Source organism: Bemisia tabaci, chromosome 4, assembly GCF_918797505.1.
Source record: "Bemisia tabaci chromosome 4, PGI_BMITA_v3".
In the NCBI taxonomy this organism is placed as follows: domain Eukaryota; kingdom Metazoa; phylum Arthropoda; class Insecta; order Hemiptera; family Aleyrodidae; genus Bemisia; species Bemisia tabaci.
In genome coordinates, this window is record NC_092796.1 from 14,700,212 (window position 1) to 14,718,731 (window position 18,520).

At 40.8% G+C, this 18,520-nt stretch overlaps 1 protein-coding gene across 5 annotated transcripts in view; it reads right to left on the bottom strand.

Annotated features, from left to right (window-relative positions):
- The window catches only part of LOC109034364 (protein O-mannosyl-transferase TMTC2), a 317,481-nt gene extending 303,888 nt beyond the window's left edge, over positions 1-13,593 (bottom strand). For 3 of the 5 annotated variants that reach the window (XM_072299400.1, XM_072299399.1, XM_072299403.1), the window contains exon 1: positions 13,052-13,593. The gene's annotated coding sequence lies outside the window, so the exon portion shown is untranslated. The remainder of the gene's footprint in view (positions 1-13,051) is intronic. The other 2 variants (XM_072299402.1, XM_072299404.1) reach the window with 1 other exon arrangement.
- Positions 13,594-18,520: the final 4,927 nt, after the last annotated feature.

Below are 18,520 nucleotides of genomic sequence, written 5' to 3' on the forward strand. Positions count from 1 at the left end.
TAAGCGATATACGTCTTCTGGAGTTACAATACCAGCTTGCCGGAAAAGGTTTTGGAGTTGGTTCCTCCAGGTAGGCATCGGAGAGGGAGCTCAGGTGAGAGGTACATGGATGGCATCTAAAGAGAGATGGATAAATGCCAGCTTCCGGAAGATCTCTTCCATGATGCAAATATTTGTCGAGAATAGCAATGATGTGGTTCACTTTCAGCTTTATGTTGAGACTGTTAGCACTGTGAAACCAAAAGAAATTGTTTTCATCTGATGATAAGATAGTGTGAAGTCCTCGGCCGAAACTGTTGCAGCATTGAAAGAACCATTCTGCTGGAAAATATGGATGATATGGTCGATGTTGAAAATTCAATCGATACTGTTAGCAAAGAGGAGAAAAAGGTTGATCTGAAATGCTGACGATGTGGTGTATCTTGATTACCGGATTTAATCTCGATTAGTTCCAAAATAATTCATCAAAAATTACAAGGACATGAAAAGGAAAAAGGCTTCTGCTGTTAAAATCCGAAGAGCTAACGGATAAGCTGAAGTAGCCAAAACACGATCATCTTCGTGAGTCAGTAGGGATGAACGAAAACAAAACTGCATTCCGCATAAACTATTTGGTGGATAATGCATTTTGCTGGAGGAAACTGGTTGAAACGAACCACCCGTTTCAGGGTTCGTAGCAGAGGTTCGGTTTCAGCCGATGATGAATGATGATCTAAGTGTGTCACTGAAGTAGGAATTTGACTGTTTCATCAAGTAAGATCTGCGTCAGGTCAAAACAATGCTTGATATATGCTGGACATAAACTAGTTCGGCTTCACGTCGGCTGGGTTTGTTGATATCGAATCCAGCAACTCAATACACAAGTCAAGTCCAAACCGGCAAAAAATGGAATTTGCAATGGCAGAGCAATAAAAAGGCCAACAGGCAGGGCAATAGGCAGTCACATAAAAATGACGCTAAGATATAAGTTTGAAAGATTAGTGCAAAGATCAACGAGGTTATTCAGCTTGAAATCGAACTACATTGATGATAAAAAACCCACTTCTACCTCGCAGCAAAATCAGCGACCAAGTTTTTTTTTTTTTTTTTTTTTTTTTTTTTTTTTTTTTTAACGCAGAGAGCTTTCCTGGTTCGGAGCTGTTTTGGAAAATTTCAATTTAAAAAATGCGAGTCATGAGTCATCCTTCGAGCAAGTTAATAAAAAAATTGAGATGGCTGCTCTAATAACCTCGTTGATAGAAGTATAGGATAAAATATATCGCGATCAGATACTATCATTAATGATGCTCAAAGAGAAGGCCAGAAAAGGCGGCTAGAATATTGTCATTTGTGGCACATTAAAAACAAACCTTGTGAGGTTTGGAGAGGATACTTTCAAAAGAAGTGAATTTTGCACTTCCTCGGTAAAAAGGCGTAAGAGGCTTCTGATGCTGCTAAGAATGGCAACGTGGGTATTTAATTACACGCAACCATTCTGAATGGATTGCATTTTCAGTGAACGCAATGGAAAATTGCACAATCTTAGCAGCACTGCGCAAACCGTAAACGTCATTTTACCGAAGAAGTCCTCGATGTGATAATGAGTGCTGCGGGGTTCGTTTTTACGGTTTAAAAGAAATATATTCTCATGTTAATAAAATTAAAATTTCTTTCAATTTATTTTGAAAGAGGCTGAGATTCAAAATAATCATGGATACATTAAAAAGATAAAGTGAATTAATACGTTTTCTATTATGAGTGTTATATGGCTATTAATTTGCAGCATAGCAGCCAGGGTGAATGGCCCCCTGAAAATGAATATTTTCCGACTAGGAGGCAAAATGTTGGATACGGAAATTAGAATTTTTCTATTTCAAATTTTTGTTGTTCTTAGTTATTGATCTCAAAACGACCAGATCTATGAAAAAGGAACTTATCATTGGAGGGGAAACTTGTCCTCTACTTTTTGCAAAAATTTAAACCACGTGCTCAAATGTCACGTGTCAAGCGCGTCAATATTTAAGCTTTACAGTCAAACTTGCGCCAAAATCAAGTGTTACCATTTAACTAAAATTTGAATGTATGGAAAATAAGGTTCTTCTTCGCAGATCCGGCAACTGATGAATTAAAAGAATTTACACTTTTATGCGTTTCACGCGTACTGATTTTCGTTAAAAAATAAAAAAAAATAGATAGATAAATTATAAATAAATAAAAAATAAATTAGAAAAAAGTATGAGTGAAATAATTCGTTCTCTTTACAGTCCATGGGAATTGTGATCGTTAGCAAGAAACGAAACATCATTCATCGTAAAATACACTGCGGGGCCGGGCCCAACAACCAGTCCAGGTTTCTTCAATTAAAAAAATATTGGGATATTTTGTATTTCCCTTGGTTTGTTTGTTTTTTTTTTTTTTTTTTTTTTTTTTTTTTTTTTTTTTTTTTTTTTTTTTTTTGGCGACTTAAATTTGGATCACTTTTTGAAATTGGGAACTACATAAAAGCAAATGCAATTTTGCTTCGATTCACAACTTCTAAGTTCACAATAACTTATAAGAAGCAAGTCAAAACGTGACATTAAAAGTGCAAGTATCTCATTTAATTCATTTTTTTAAATGTAAAAATAGAAACTATTAGAAACTCCCCGGTCACACACTATACTGTTGCAGTATAAAAGAAGTTGTGTAATCTCAATAGCAATGCAATGCAGGCAATTTTTAATTGCAAATCGCAATTAGTTCATTTGATGACCTTCATCCTTATGACATTTACCTACTAATGGAGAATTTGCACGCAATTTTTTTATTGCTTCATCTGAAAGTGCCTAATGAGCTGAGTTCGCAATATTTTTCATAATTTTTTTCTGACATGGGAAATTGGAGAAAAATTGATTTAAAAGTGAGAAAATGTGCCGCCTTGTGACGTCATCTGGCGGCATTTCCCATTTAAACACATGTATTTTAGCAGAATCGGTTATTTTGTCATATCTCCTCTAATAATTGCTCAATTTATGAATCAAGGGTATCTTCGTGTTCAGTTCACTCAGAGGATTCCACTTAAACAGGAAATTCATCAAATTTCAGACCCTTGCAAATTCTCCATTGCTCTCACCGCCGGTTTCGTCTCTGCCCGCACGCAGTGCGGCGATTTCGGCCCGGCAATGAGAACAATACTGCCGTGTTAAGGAAAAAAGTCGTACGAGCCTTTAGATGTGGCCACATTTCCTTCAATAAGAGTAAAATTATAATCGGGAAAATTCTGAATATTCCTTTTTTACAAATTTTTCAAAGAAATGTGTCGGCGTTTTAATCTAAAATATCTGAAGATTTCAAGGAGAACTGTGCAGGCCTTTCCTCACAATTACATGTTCCATTCGATGAAATTAGGCAACTCTCAAATGTTCATACGACGTTTTTACTTGGCAAGGCAGAATCACTTCGAACGCGTATCTAGGACATTCAATCCTTATGATATCTACTTACTATGGGGTCGTTTAAAAATTACGTGAAGTTCTAGGGGGGGAAGGGGAAGGTCGAGGAATGCGTTACGCGATTTTTTTAAGCATATTAAAGAAAATAGGGACTTGCGTCATACAAAAGCTTTACAAAAGGGGATGGGAAGGGAGAGGGGGGGGGGGTCCTAAATTCCGAAAAAAAGCGTCACGTAATTCATGGACTAATTAATCGATCCCTAATTGCTCTCACAGCCTGTTTCGTCTCTGCCCGCACACAGTGCGGCGATTTCGGCCCAGCAATGAGAGCAATATAAACCTTATTATACCTAAAGTGTTTGAATCTTTTAAAAAGCGACATATTGTTGATGACTTTTATGATCGTTCGCAGCCAAAATCTATGGGAGATGGAGCTCTTCTGAATGCATGGATTCGACTGCGTCGAAAGCAAAGCACGATTATGGCCCACAATAAGACCTTAAATAAAGTTCCGCCGACAGCCCCTGGCGGTTAGGCAACCTAATAAGTACCAGTGGCTGCACAATGTGCGATGTGCGGAGAGTTGACAACGTATTGTCTAATTCTAATGATTAATGATGTTTCATTTTTAATTTGGTCCTCCTACCATTCAAAATATTTCAACAACCGTAAATGCGTCTACAGACATATCCTCACACTAAACTGAGAGGAAAAATTGGCGAAGAAAACGAAGAATCTCGATAATGAGTCATTGTTGGTCCTGATAGACTGGCATAACTAACATTCTGAACATATTGTAAATTAATATGCACATTTGAGTCCGTTCCTGATAGAATAATGAATATTTAAATTGTGATCTTGCAAAATGAGTTTTCAAAATAGTGAGTCAATATTATGAGAATAATTTAATTTGAAAGCGAAGCTACTCACGAGTGAATCTAAACGAACATCTGTATGAGCGTTCATTGAATGACGGTGGAAGGCCGGGATTGTAAAATGCTCTTCGGAACTATATTTAGGCTTGAAACCTAGTAAATTTTGTTCAGACTTGAGGTGGATGATTTCACGAGGACCGCGAATTAAGATCGTATCAAGCGAAGTCTTCAAACTTCGGCATAATAAGACTCAAATTCATCTTGGTTGGTACCCAAATTATATGTGTGACGGTTTTTTTGAAGACAGTCAGCAGGATAGCAGTATTATTCAAATACAGATTTAAAGCTCCAAAAATTGCTTATTCTCAGCCCTTAACATTGAAATGTAACGCGCGCACGATGCAAAGAAGCAACCGCATAGAAACTTACATGTCAACGTTCGTATGTATGACCTTAGAACTTCCTAACCTAATTGCTATCGAGAAAAAATGGCTCTAGTAATAAGTTTCACGGTCGGACACAATCCTGGGACTTAAACAAGGATTACGATCTATCCAATAGCACACCTTTCTAGAAAAAAGCAAGGGCTTACAATGCGAAAAAATTGTGCCCCTGTCGGCGCACGTTCGAAGAACACGGGCCTTTTTAAATATTGAGAAGAAATTGACTTAGATTGGAGAAATTGACTTATTTGCGATGCGATAAAATGTGGACTACGCTTAATAAATCGTTCTAAAACACATTAACAGACTTGTAGGTAGCCAGGGCAATCTACAAACGGTTTAATTCGTTAATTTATTACGACGATGAGCAAGTATGGCTATTCACGCCGGGGTCCAGGAGACCACATTAAATTTTGAGATTTAGATGCTTCAAAAGTTTTAAAATTTTGGTAGAGACTTTTGGGTGGGCATCTAATATATATCATAGCTCAAGTTTTTTCTTCTCTTTTCCTTTCTTTTCTTTTCTCTCTTCTGTTCTTCCACAATCAACAGGGAAATACAGTCTCCCTCGACAGACCCAGAATTGTATAGCACTTCAAAATTTTCTTAAAAAAATTATGTTTCCAAACAACATGAATGACTTCTGTTGCTGTTAGTGAAGCTACATATATGAAACTTTTTGATAACTTCATTATAAGCCTATATTGAAAAAGCTCGATTATTGGAAAATTACATGAAGATTTAAGAGGAAGAAAACAATAAGATTCATTGTCTTTATTTCGCGATCATTATTAATTACTTTTAAGACACTATGGTAAATTTGAACAAGTGTATGAACGAATGTAGCCGGTGAAAAATAATTGCCATGATGTAGAGTTTCCCAAGGGTTAGAAATTGAAGAGAAAAAGCATTTGGCTAAATACTGGCAAAAGGGTCATACTCAGAGTCGTTCTTTTAGGGAGGCCCCTAAAGTTTACAATGTGATTAAACCTTTTCATTGCATAGCGTTGCATGACAGAAACCAATGTTTTTTATGGCTTCAGTCTTCTCTGACATTAAATTGCATTTAGCAAAAATGGTTTTTAGGGAGGATAAAAAGTCTAATCTCCACAAAGGGGGGGGGGGTGTATACCTAAATTGGGACTCCACCTATTTCTATGATCCTACAAGTACTAAGAAAAGTAGTTTTTATCTCTAAAATCGGTGCCTGATTCACGCAATGAAGGGTTAAAGGGAGATTCGCAAGGAGGTCGTTAGCGTAGAATCATAAAAATGACAATTTTTAAGAAACTAAAGTAAAATTTATGAGCTTAAATTAGGATAGATTAATAATAGATGGATTCGACTATACCGGTATACCGGAATGACTCAACGTTTTGGGTGTAAGACTCGATCACATTGCAGCGAAAATTAAGTCACGAATAAGTTTAACCACACTCGGCTTGTAAAGCAAAATTATGTAACTCTGACCAGACGTGAGTTTTTCTTAAGCCATACTCTGAGTTAAAAATATATGAATTAATATGACTGGATCGATGGGACCGAAAGGAGTACTTTTTCTGGACCAGTAAACACTCTGACTTAAACCCCCTGTGCTACGTGCCTGCTGGTCAAGAAACAACTATGAATCCTGGAGTGTGTCAAAGGTCATCATAATGGGTGCCTTGCAAAGACATTGAATCACGTAGACCGTGCATCCTTTGTTACGGAAGGCGAAGCAACTTTTAAAAATTCGCATGAGATGAGTGGTGGCACCGACCCGCATCGATGAGTTTGTGTGTCCCAGTTGCGCACATCTGCGCATGCGTAGTAGCGGCTCCAGTGAATTTTTGTCGGATTGTGAGACTTTTATCCTCGGTTAATAATTAGTTCGGAAAAATGAAACAATGCTACTCGGGTGTAAAATTATGTGTCCTAAAACTTTTCTTCTTAGGAATTTTGTCTGAAAATGGACTCTAAGCGAGATATTAGTGAAAAACAGAGCGCGGGCATGAATTTTCCATTGCCTCTCTCCAGTCTCTTCGAGTGCTTGGGACAGACGCTCTCTCCCCTTCCCCGCCCGCCCATCATGGGGCTCCGAGAGACTTGCTTCGCTCCGCCTGTATACTAAACCGAGCCGGACGCACGGTCTTCGGCAGGGGCGGACTGGTAGTCGAAAAGTTAGAAGGCGACCTAAATGTGGGGGCCCCTCCTGTCGTTCGGGGGCCCCTCTAAGAAGGTCCGGGGGCCCTCCCCCGGAAAATGTTGAAAATTTTACACTTTTTAAAGGCAATTTGAATCATTAATGGAGTTAAATTCTACAGTTCTTGAGCTTCAAAATAACCCATTCTCAGGATTCTTCGGGGGCCCCTTCATCACATAGCTCTAGGCGACCTTTCATGTCTCTTAGAGACAAATTTTTAAGGATTTTGGGGCCTTTTAGTGACTGATAAGGATAGGAAAATTACAACATTACGGGGAAAAAACGATGACTCGAAAAAACTTCGCCGCGGGGGCCCCCTCGGGACCTCCGCGGCAAATTGTTAGGAGGCGATCGCCTCCCCGCCCCCGTGGCCAGTCCGCCCCTAACGGTCTACGTGATTCAATGTCTTCGGTGCCTTGGTTCAGGGGCTAGAGGTGAAGTTCATATAAAAATCAGTGGCGTGGCTTGCTTTGCGAAATATCGATTGTTATGTCATTTAAACCTATGGTAAAGAATCGATTACCAAGGTGTTCGCTGCGAACACCCTGAATATCGATCCTTTTCCATAGGTTTAAATGACATAACAATCGATATTTCGCAAAACACGCCACGCCACTGATAATAATTAATAATAATCAGTGACGTGGCGTGCTTTGCGATATATCGCTGTTCTGCCATTTAAACCTGGGGTAAAGAATCGATTACCAAGGTGTTCGCTGCGAACACCCTGAATATCGATCCTTTTCCATAGGTTTAAATGACATAACAATCGATATTTCGCAAAACACGCCACGCCACTGATAATAATTAATAATAATCAGTGACGTGGCGTGCTTTGCGATATATCGCTGTTCTGCCATTTAAACCTGGGGTAAAGAATCGATTACCAAGGTGTTCGCTGCGAACACCCTGAATATCGATCCTTTTCCATAGGTTTAAATGACATAACAATCGATATTTCGCAAAACACGCCACGCCACTGATAATAATTAATAATAATCAGTGACGTGGCGTGCTTTGCGATATATCGCTGTTCTGCCATTTAAACCTAGGGTAAAGAATCGATTACCAAGGTGTTCGTTGCGAACACCCTAATTATCGATCCTTTTCCATGGGTTTAAATGACATGACAATCGATACATCGCAAAGTACGCCACGCCACTGATAATAACTTAGGCCCCAGAATACAGTTCCGCTGATCCCGGATCCGTTTGGGATCCGGGTATTTTCGCCGCTACTTGCATCTCACGGCCAGGGAGTGCAACGCAACCCGCCACTCGTCAGGCCCGGCGAGGAGATCATCCGCAGACCCTCCCAGACCGGCCCAACCACCCTTGTGGATCTGGCTGGACCTGACCAAAAAAACATGCCACAAGCACACGGGTTACCCAAGGCTCCCGTGACACGAACATATGACGGTCTTTCCGCTCAGATGCATATAGGTCATCAAAGTCCGTCAACGAGCATTGATGGCCCCCACCTGAATGGAAATTCGACCGTGATGTGTACGCGTCACGAGAGCCTTTGCGTCAAGGAGCGTCCACACGGTTCGTCCGATCGTCGAATGGACGGTACGTCGAATAACCCCCCGATCGCTCCAAGATCAGAGCAACTGGCGGATTATGCGACGGACCGGCTATCCAACAGTCAGATAAACCGTTTGGACGCACCTAGTCGTCAGTTCCTACGCTCCCTCTATACACAAACGCACCACAAATCGACCATTCACACAATCACACGCACACAAACCAACCATTCACACAATCACACGCACACAAACCATTCACAAAATCAAATGCACCCAACATCCACTTACAAGTTTAAGTCAACAAAAGAGACGTGAATAAAACATAAAAAACTTTGGCATTTTGAACACAACTAAATAATGAACATTTTTGTAATATCAAATGGGGCATGCAGCAAACTACAAAAAATGCCAAATTTAAGATGACCAGGCACGAATGCTTGAGGGAATCCAGTGCCATTCGAATCTTTCGACCTTGCTCCAGGAATTACTCTTCTTGACCTTCTGAATGAAAGCCTCCTGGTTTTTCGAGATACCGGGGGGGGGAGGGGGGGGGCTGAAGTGACCAAGAAGCGTGATTTTTGGACACTTCGGCTCTTTATGACTCGAAAACCTGAGAGACTTTTCATCAGACGGTTAAGGAGAGCAATGCCCGTAAAATGGTCGAAAGATTCGAATGGTACTGGATTCCCCTAAGCCAAGTGACTGGTCCTCTCCTGATAGTTTAAGGTGATTCGTTAAACTCAAGTGACGTGGTCGAACTAGCATGCGATAAATCGCATCGATTGGGTCAAAAATCTCAGCAGATTTTGAATTTTCAGCAGAAAAAGGACGATAGCCCCTGCGCATGAGCCCAAAGAATCATTTTAAACCCCAAAATTGGCACAATTCAGAGAAATAAAATCAGAATAGTGTCAGGAAAAAAACCTCGCATTTGATTCAGCTATAGATTTCTGTATCAAATGTGAGATTTTTTCCCGTGCACAATTCGGCTTTCATTTCTCTGAATTTTGCCAAATTTTGGGTTTAGAATGATACTTTAGGCTAATGCGCTGGGGCTATCGTCCCTTTATAGCTAAAAATTCAGAATCTGCAGAGCTTTCTGACCGAATCAATGCGATATATCGCAGACCAGTTCGACCACGTGACATGAGCTCGACGAATCACCTTGCGAAAATTAGGGAGGGAAAAAAGAGGAAGACAGGTAGGAATAGCGTGGATAAATGACACTGAACTGTGAAGAGCTTGAGAGTAAAAGATCATGCAAAAGAATAGAATCGGAAAAGGATTAGGTCAAACTGTGAATGCAATGGGAGAAAAAGTTAATTGATAAGAGAAGGGGCACAATGAGGATTCAGGTGCTGATTAGAGGAAGGTGATAATGGGATGGGAGTTAGGTATTACTGGTGATGTGAGGAGAATGTTTAAGGTGATTCTTCAAGCCCAAGTGACGTGGTCGAACTGGCATGCGATACATCGCATCGATTCGGTTAAAATCTCTACAGATTTTGAACTTTTAGTAAAAAAGGACGATAGTCCCTGCGCATGAGCCTAAAGAATCATTCTAAACCCAAAAATTGGGTAAATTCGGAGAAATGAAATCAGAACAGTGATAGGAAAAAAACCTCGCATTCGATTCAGCTATCGATTTCTGGATCGAATGCGAGGTTTTTTCCCGTACAAAATTCTGCTTTCATATCTCTGAATTTTGCAAATTTTTGGGTTTAGAATAATTCTTCAGGCTTGTGCGCAGAGGCTATCGTCTTTTTTTTGCTAAAGATTCAAAATCTGCCGAGATATCTGACCCAATCCATGCGATACATCGCAGACCAGTTCGACCACGTCACTTGAGCTTGACGAATCACCTTAGAGAGAATTTTGAATTTTATACACCTCTTTCACGTCTGAGACCCTAGTGAGGGAAGTGGTTCCAGTGAAATGCTAATTTTATTTCTTCGTTTGAGCCTCATTTTTTTCGGCTTCAAGAATTGTTTTATATTCAGGCTGAAATTACAGTCTAGGGACTACTGACCATATTTTAGACTTCAGCACTGAATACCTGCAAATTGTTGTAGGTGCGTCGCTATAAGCTTACCACCTACTGGTGAAAAATAATTGGGACGAACCAGATTAGCACCGACAGGTGAAGGAAAATGTTCAGAAAGGGGTAAAGTACAAAATTTTGGAGAAAATTTGTTTTTAAAATAATGTAAGTACGTAGGTAACTCTACATCGGGAACTACAAGAAGGAAGAAACGACCGAACAAAAAAGTTTGCGAATGTTCAAACAAGAAAGAAACATCATTTGAAGAATCATCTATTGCCACCCTTTCTCCTCTTAGAGAATAAACCATAGCGAATACTAACGAAACAAAAATCCTCATAAAACAGTCCATTTTTCCGAACGAATGGACTTGAAGTCTTTAACCGATCATGGGCGGGGGCGGGGGCGGGGGGGGGGGGGGGGTTTGATCGTCAGAATAGCACGCTGGTCATGACAATCCATCAGAAGGAGCGGAGGGGGGGGGGGCGCTCCTTGCGTTCTTCTCAAAGTTTCCGAGATAGTAACTATCACAGTAAACGGGAGGAAGAGAGAGAGAGAGAGAAAGCGAGGGTTTGACTGAAGAAGCCGCAATCGTGCAGACCACCCGCAGTTATGAAGAAAACTCAGATTCTAGAAGATCAATAAGTGATTATGTTGAAAAGCAGAAAATCGACTGAAATCGTTCCGTGCGGCTTCAGGATTCTGAGAAAAAGGGTTCTCTGCCCGAAAAACCAGACAGGAGACACAAGCCGTGAGGGCCCGCATCCGGTCCCAAGGCGTCAGTTTTCGTCGCCGATTTCTTATCTTGCCCGTTTTGCTTCACTCATTCACTTCAGGCAAACCACAGGGGGAAGGGGAGAGACCCAGCGTGTTGGAATCGGGCGGGAGAAAATCGCCAGGCAAGCACAAGATAAGCGAGAGGGAAAAAAGGCGGGAGAACTCGCCGCTCCTCTGACGTAAGGACGATCCGAGATTTTCGAGTGAGCCCCGAAGAGTATGGATTTTCGTGTAAAACAGGGCTCACGTGGAAATTCAGTTACACTTTTTGGTTAAAAGACCGACGAATTGGACTTCTTTATGCAATTAGGATATACAATTTCAGGCTCATCTGTAAAAACACGTAAGTGCACAGGGAAAGTAATGGCACATACGTTGTTCTTAGACATTGCTAGAAATGATAGTTCCGAATGGCAAAATGCAGTTCAATTGAGAGATTGAAAAGAACAACAATCGACACATTTTGCTCGGCGTTAGGAAAACTGGAAATAGCGCCCCAAGTGCAATAGGACAGAAAAATCAAATCAACACTGCAGCAGCCTTTGAAACTTTGGCAAGAGGGGTTGAAAGGTCTTCCAACTTTCGAAAATACTAAATTAGGATCATCTAGAGGATATTTATTGAGTACAAGATTTAGTCTCAATTTTCAGCTAACGACGTGGAAACATTTCACAGAACTGTATTCTCACACTGAGCAGCATTCTTGAATAAATAAAAATGTAGCGAAACTTCTCTGTTTCAATGAAATTGCTCAAATTTTACACGGGATTTTCTTATCTTGGTAAAATAATCCCTTGCAACTGCGAAAAGGAAAGTGGGGGGGGGGGGGGGGGGGGGAAGCAAGCAAGGGCTTGTACGATTGGGTTGAAATGATAAGTTCCAGTTAGACACTTCAAAATGCAAAAAGAAATATGATGAATAAAAGGAAAGCTCGAGATGACTGAAACACAAAATTCCAATTCAACGATTCAACCTTCCACGATAGATTTTTAGCTCACATTGATCATACGTGGAGCCCTCGAGTAAAACGATTTAGTCAACCAATGAAGTAACATAAAGAGAGGCTACAATAACATAAAAAACTGGGACGTTTCGAAAAAATAGCAATTTCATTTCCGACTGGAAAAAAAACCAAAAAGGAGTCGTCGATTTCTCTCCAATCAACATATTTCCTAATCTTTTCAAAGCGGACAAAACTTGCCTGAAATTATCATCTGAAGGTACAAATGTAAGACACAATGTCAAAGAAAAATTCATACTATTTTCATCGAACAACCTAGGAATTCTCAGACGAGAGGAAGGTAGCGTGGTGAGTCTATAATGGCAACCTGAAACGAGAGGATACACAAATATTCGTGGAAGGGCTTGGAGGCCAAGGCTCATTCAGTACAGTTTTTGAAAAAATTGAGATATTCATAAATTCATCTAAATCTAATTTGAGAGAAGGCATATTCTTAGAAAATTCACAACTAGGTAAAATCCAACTTTAAAGCATCAGAAAGTGAGTTTGAACTTCCTTTCCGCCATTAGCCCCACGAAATTTTGAAACTAGAAACACGTATATTTCTTGGAATAGAAAAAATTCCACAAATTTCTATGCGCTTTGTCCTCCAAGCCTCTCCATTTAAAAACATGGCATAATTTCCTTTCAGTGGCTTGTGAGTCTGAAAGAAGAGAAATGACTGAAGAGAGAAAGAAACAGGAAAATCACAAGGGTAGATCACATGACAAGTAATACATATTTACACCTTAGTTGGGCAGAATTTAAATCAGAAGTAAGTAAATTATCTCAAACCTCGATCACAGACCAAACCGTGATAAACAGAAGCAGTAGTAGCCAAAATTTCCCATCGAGAGAGCCCATCACAAGATTCAGTTCTGCGTGAAGTTGAAAAGCTTCGCTTTGACCGGGGGAACCGACGCGAAATGTCCACATCTCCAAACGAAATCACACCACGACAAACCGAATTTCCGCAGGATTTAATTGCACGACGATATACAAAACAACGCAGACGAAATCACACCACGACTAACCGAATTTCCGCACGAGTTAATTGCACGACGAAATACAAAACGATGCGATCAAAATGAAAAACATGACGAGACAGAAGGCGAATCGCGCGATGCAGTTTCGAACTTCCGAACGCGTGTACCGACGAAAACCTCGAGACATGGTGAATGAATTCAAGAAACAGAGGCGTTAAACACGGCACAGATTATCGACACACTTCATAAAGAAACACACGAGACTTAATTACCGATAAATGAGAAGAAAACTCAAAGGAAACTCTAATAATTTTGAAGGGTTGTTGAGGAGCCAAGGCGGCCGACGCGCGCGCGACCGGAGACTTTAACCGAATGCGACTGGAGTGAGCGACGCTGGCCGAATCTTTTCAAGGACAGATCGTTCTCAGCCTCGAGCGTCGTAACAGTGATCAGTTTCGCAGAGGGTAGCTTTTCCCGCCACCAGAAGGGCTCGCGAGCCAGCCTCCGGCCGGCTTCCGAATTTTGACGATTTGCTCGCACCTTATCTGTTCTGTGATCACACCATAAACAATGATGCCAGATTTTACGAATAATCTTGTGGGGTCTCTCTCGAAGTAAATGACTTGTGCACTTAATACAAACACAAATCCTCTAGTATATTATAATTTATTTCCTGCCGTTCAAGTCTTCCTTTTAAGTTACTCCTGTTAACTAATCAAAATCAAAATGTACTTACCTCCTTTCTCTTGCTCATTAAATGTCACACTATTTTTTCAAACTTACATCTCATTCAAAGTAATTGAATAAGATCTAAGACGTGTACACACATTGTTATCGTTGTTGGAAGGTTCTCAAAAAATAAAGTAATTTATGATGAAGTAGGTACCGACCCGCGGCACTTTTTTCTGCTGAGAGAGGAAACCTCAGTAGGTACATCTCCTCGGTACATAAATTATTAGTCGGATGCATCATGAGAATTTTTTCATTATTTTGTTTGAAATTTTTAGATAATTTAGATCTGATTGCGAAGAAAATTCTCTGAAAAACGGAAGGAGAAATTTTCACAGATTTCCCTGAAAATTCGTATTTCATCAAGGGAAATTTGATAACGTCGAAAGCCTCATACGGCTTTCCTCTATTTCGCATGGCCAGCATTCTGGTGAATCCTGATTCCAATCTTGAATCGGTATACGGTCAAAATCAGCCTCCTCATTTTTCAACGAGTCAAAAGGATAATCATTTTCGACTGCAGGCTGACTTCAATTGGACTGCATTTTGCAATTTGGAACTATAAATTCTGGCTCCTCTGGAAAAACACTTATGTGCATAGGGAAACTAATGGCACATACGTTGTTTTTAAACCGGGCTAGAATTTATAGTTCCAAATTGCAAAATGTAGTCCAATTATAGGAGCATCTCAAAACTCTGAAATTAAGGCACAAATATTCCGAGTTGTTCGGGGGAGTGTCGGCCTAGCTCGAGGTTCTAGGGATGATAATTATTTTTCTGAGTCCCTCCCCCGGAAAATTTTGAAAATCCATATTATGTAAACCGGCCGCAATCCCTACCATTTTAGAGACCAAAATATTTATTTTGGTGATAACCACGATAGATACGTAACGAATGGGTGCCTGTGGACCCACTCTGACCATAAATAACACCATTTGTCGACTTGATATAAGGGGGGGTTTTGAGCAGCTAGACTGGGGTTTTGACACACTGTGCACGGGGTCTCAAAATATTTTATCACGAAGTGGGACGAGGATAGTTACTTAAGTACAGTTGGGAAATGCGTATTTCCAATTGGGACATTGAAAATATCTGCTCGTGTTCAATTTTTTTACGAGCAAACTAACCAACACTTTTCTTTGAAATTCTCCGTCAATTATTTCCAAAGTATCCAAGAAAATTCGCAGAATATTTCAAGGAGATATTTTCGTCATTTTGAGAAGATGAAACATAATCGAAGAAATATCCTCACCTTGGGGAAAAGTATCACACGCGCCATGCGAAGTTTAAAAATTTCCACTGCCATTTTATTTTTTTACAGAGAAATTGTTGGTTGAATCTGTTTCAAAATTTCACTGAATTTTATCGGCAGCACAAAGGAAATTTAGTGACGTTTTCGGACAGCTTCATTGAAAAATTTCTCTGTAAAAAAATTAAATGGCGGCGGAAATTTTTAAACATGGCGAGGCGCTTGTGATACTTTAACCGGAAGGTGACGATATATGAATATAGGCATTTTCTGACTTTAGCCATCAATAACAATTTATTTACTCCTAGACCACACACTGCGTGTGTTCTCGACCCGGGGAGGAAAAATCCAAGAGGGACGGAAGCAGGGAGGGAGACCGGTCAAATACAAATTATCCGACTTCCAAACTGTTGAGAGGGGAGAAACAAGGGACTTTCATTTGACACAGAGATACCGCGCGATAATGCTGAAAAGAGGGCGTTCTCCTCGAGATTATTAAACGGGACAAGACGGTGCACCCTCCCGAGCGTCCTTCCCTATTAATCCACTTTTCCCAGATGGATTGACTCACGTCCGCGGACTGCCCGTTGCCTACGAGAATGGAGAGGCCGTAACTACGATTCTGTGACGTCACACTAGTAGATGAAACTCGGCCGCGGTTTAACACGCGTTCTTATGGGAGAACGCTTGCCGCGCGATGATTTCTCGCCGATATCTCTTTCAGGGTTGATCTGACGCAAAATTTCATAAGAACCGTTTAGAAAGAGGATGAAATTTCACTTTAGAAAACTAACTAGTTCATTTGTGACATTGTCTAAATATCGAGGAATGAATGCGTAATACCGAAAATCGTTACTCCACTCAGATTCAAACGGGCGCTCGCGCAACTTCGGCCGATCGAGAGCCACTCTGATTGGTCCACGCAGCGACTGCCTCACTCATTGATGCACTGATGACCCGGAGATGCTTGTTGTTTTCGGTAAATATCTACTAGCTTGACGTCACAGAACTGACTAGTTACGGCCTCTCCATTCTCGTAGGCAACGGACTGCCCTACCGGCTGACATGACGCATGAGCCATGACTTTCACAAAAACCTCGGCTCGTAGCTCCGATTCTCAAGGAGCTCGGAATGGCGAATGAACTCGAGCTTGAAACCAATTTCGCGTCGAAGATATTGTAATATATTTCAATGAGGTAGTCAGTGGATAAAAGGGTGTGGAGCGGGAAGGTTACAGCCCGGCAAAAGAGGGTTTGAACCCGCAACTTCGCTTTGATTTCCAAATTTCTGGAATTTTTCCTTGACTTTTCAAGGTTTATGAACGTGAAACTTGGACACCTTTTTCTAAGTTTTTGAGGAGTTACACTGTGGATGCCCGGATTTGTGGTTAGGCGACCGAGGCGGTTGCTTGTCAGGGGCGTAGCTAGGAAATTTCTCTGGGGGGGGGGGGGGCATGGGACCACCTCTCGTGGTGAAGAGAGCGGGAGGGTGAGGAATGGAGGATCCGTTTTTTGGGGGGGGGGGGGGGGGGGCACGAGATTTCTGGGGGGGCCTGCCCCCCCAGGACCCCCCTAGCTACGCCCATGTTGCTTGTGTTACAAAAGTTCGGAGAGAAGGCGGAATAGAATGTCTAAAGAATAATATTCTTTAACTACACATCTTTTTTCTAGTCAATAAACGAAGGTAAGATTTGACGGGAAAGGATCGGAAAGGACATAGTTTTTTAAAAGTCTGTGGGAGAGGCCTTCCGGATCCTAACTGATACGTAATTTATCCTACGTCGCAATCATCACAGGAGTGGTAAGAATATAGATCCGGGTATGCGTGTTTTACCATGAAAATACATACTTTTCATATGATAAGTAATTTATTTTCTAGCGACTTGTCAAAGTTGGAAAAAAAAATTGAGAATCTGGGAGCAAAGGCTGCTCTTTATGACTATGCAGTATAAAAATGAAGTAAAATTTTAAAAAAAAAAAGTCGCGCCCTGATGATGACCCAACGGGTCGAAACGCGCGTCGGACGGTAATTTTGCTGTAATTTCGCTGACTAGTGAGTTTTTCAAATTTTTTTAAAATTTTACTTCATTTTTAAACGTGACCTAGTCTGGTACTTTTTAAAATTTTTAAATATGCAGTATAAAGATGATCTAAGGGATAAAAAAACAACCGAGGAGATAAAATTTGCTCGTTTTTTCCTAATTTTTAATGTTACTAGCTCACATATTATAATCGTTCCATAAAAGGAAGTTAATGGGAAAATTATTTTGAGAAGTGCAGAAGGAAAAACACAATTGCTGCATGAAATTTCAAGGTTTCGCAGCTTTGGACGACTGAGTAAACTTTCCTGCAACTTACGTGTTTTCCTGATTTTCCAAGTACTCGTCACACGGTATCGCCATATTAGGATTACGGATGGTGAAAGTATCAAGAATGCATGAAGATTAATGGGTCTCGTTAGCGAACGGTTGAAAGCATGACAGTGCGCCTTCAAATGCGTGGTATCTTAATCAACGATCTTCTTGATACAACTATTGCTACTCAGTGGTCTAATAAGTCGCATACCTCAAAAATGAAGGCGCATCTTTCGTCCGCGCGTTTCGTGAGTTAGATACGGGATCGTCTTCAAATCGCGGCACAATTTCCCCAATATTTTTAACTCCTATAGTTGAGAGGCTTGGAGGACACAGCGCATAAGTGCAGTTTATACTATTTCAAAAAAATACACGTTTGTAATGTCGGAGTTACATGGATCCTTATGGCGGAAAAAAGTTCAAACTGACTTTTCGATGCTTAAAATTTGGAATTTGAGAGCGAATTTTTCACAGAATATGCACTGAGAATAGTTTTGCGCGAAATCATGAATATCGAAATTATTTCAGAAATTGCACTTATGCGCCTTGTCCTCCAGGGCCCTCAGTTTTTCTCAAATCATTTCCTTTTCTTAGGGAGATCCCACAATTCCCTCAGGCTTTAAATTGAAAGACTGAGCACTGAGGGAGCCTAGGCGAGTGAAGAAGAGAACACAGCCTCCTCTCGTGACGGTCCCACGTATTCAAATCCAAACCTTTTTTTCAATGATTGCATGACCGAGGGACAGCGGCACCGTAACTCGACAAAACATTTCCCGTAAATGAATATCCATTGAGAGGCGGCGAGAGACTGCCCTGGAGTTTAAAATTTTTCGCTCCTCTGACGTAAGGGCGTATCTCGATCTCGACGTGAGCCCTGTTCTTCATATAACTCTACGCTTCCTCGGGCTCATATGGAAATATAAATGCGCCCTCATATGAGAGAAGCG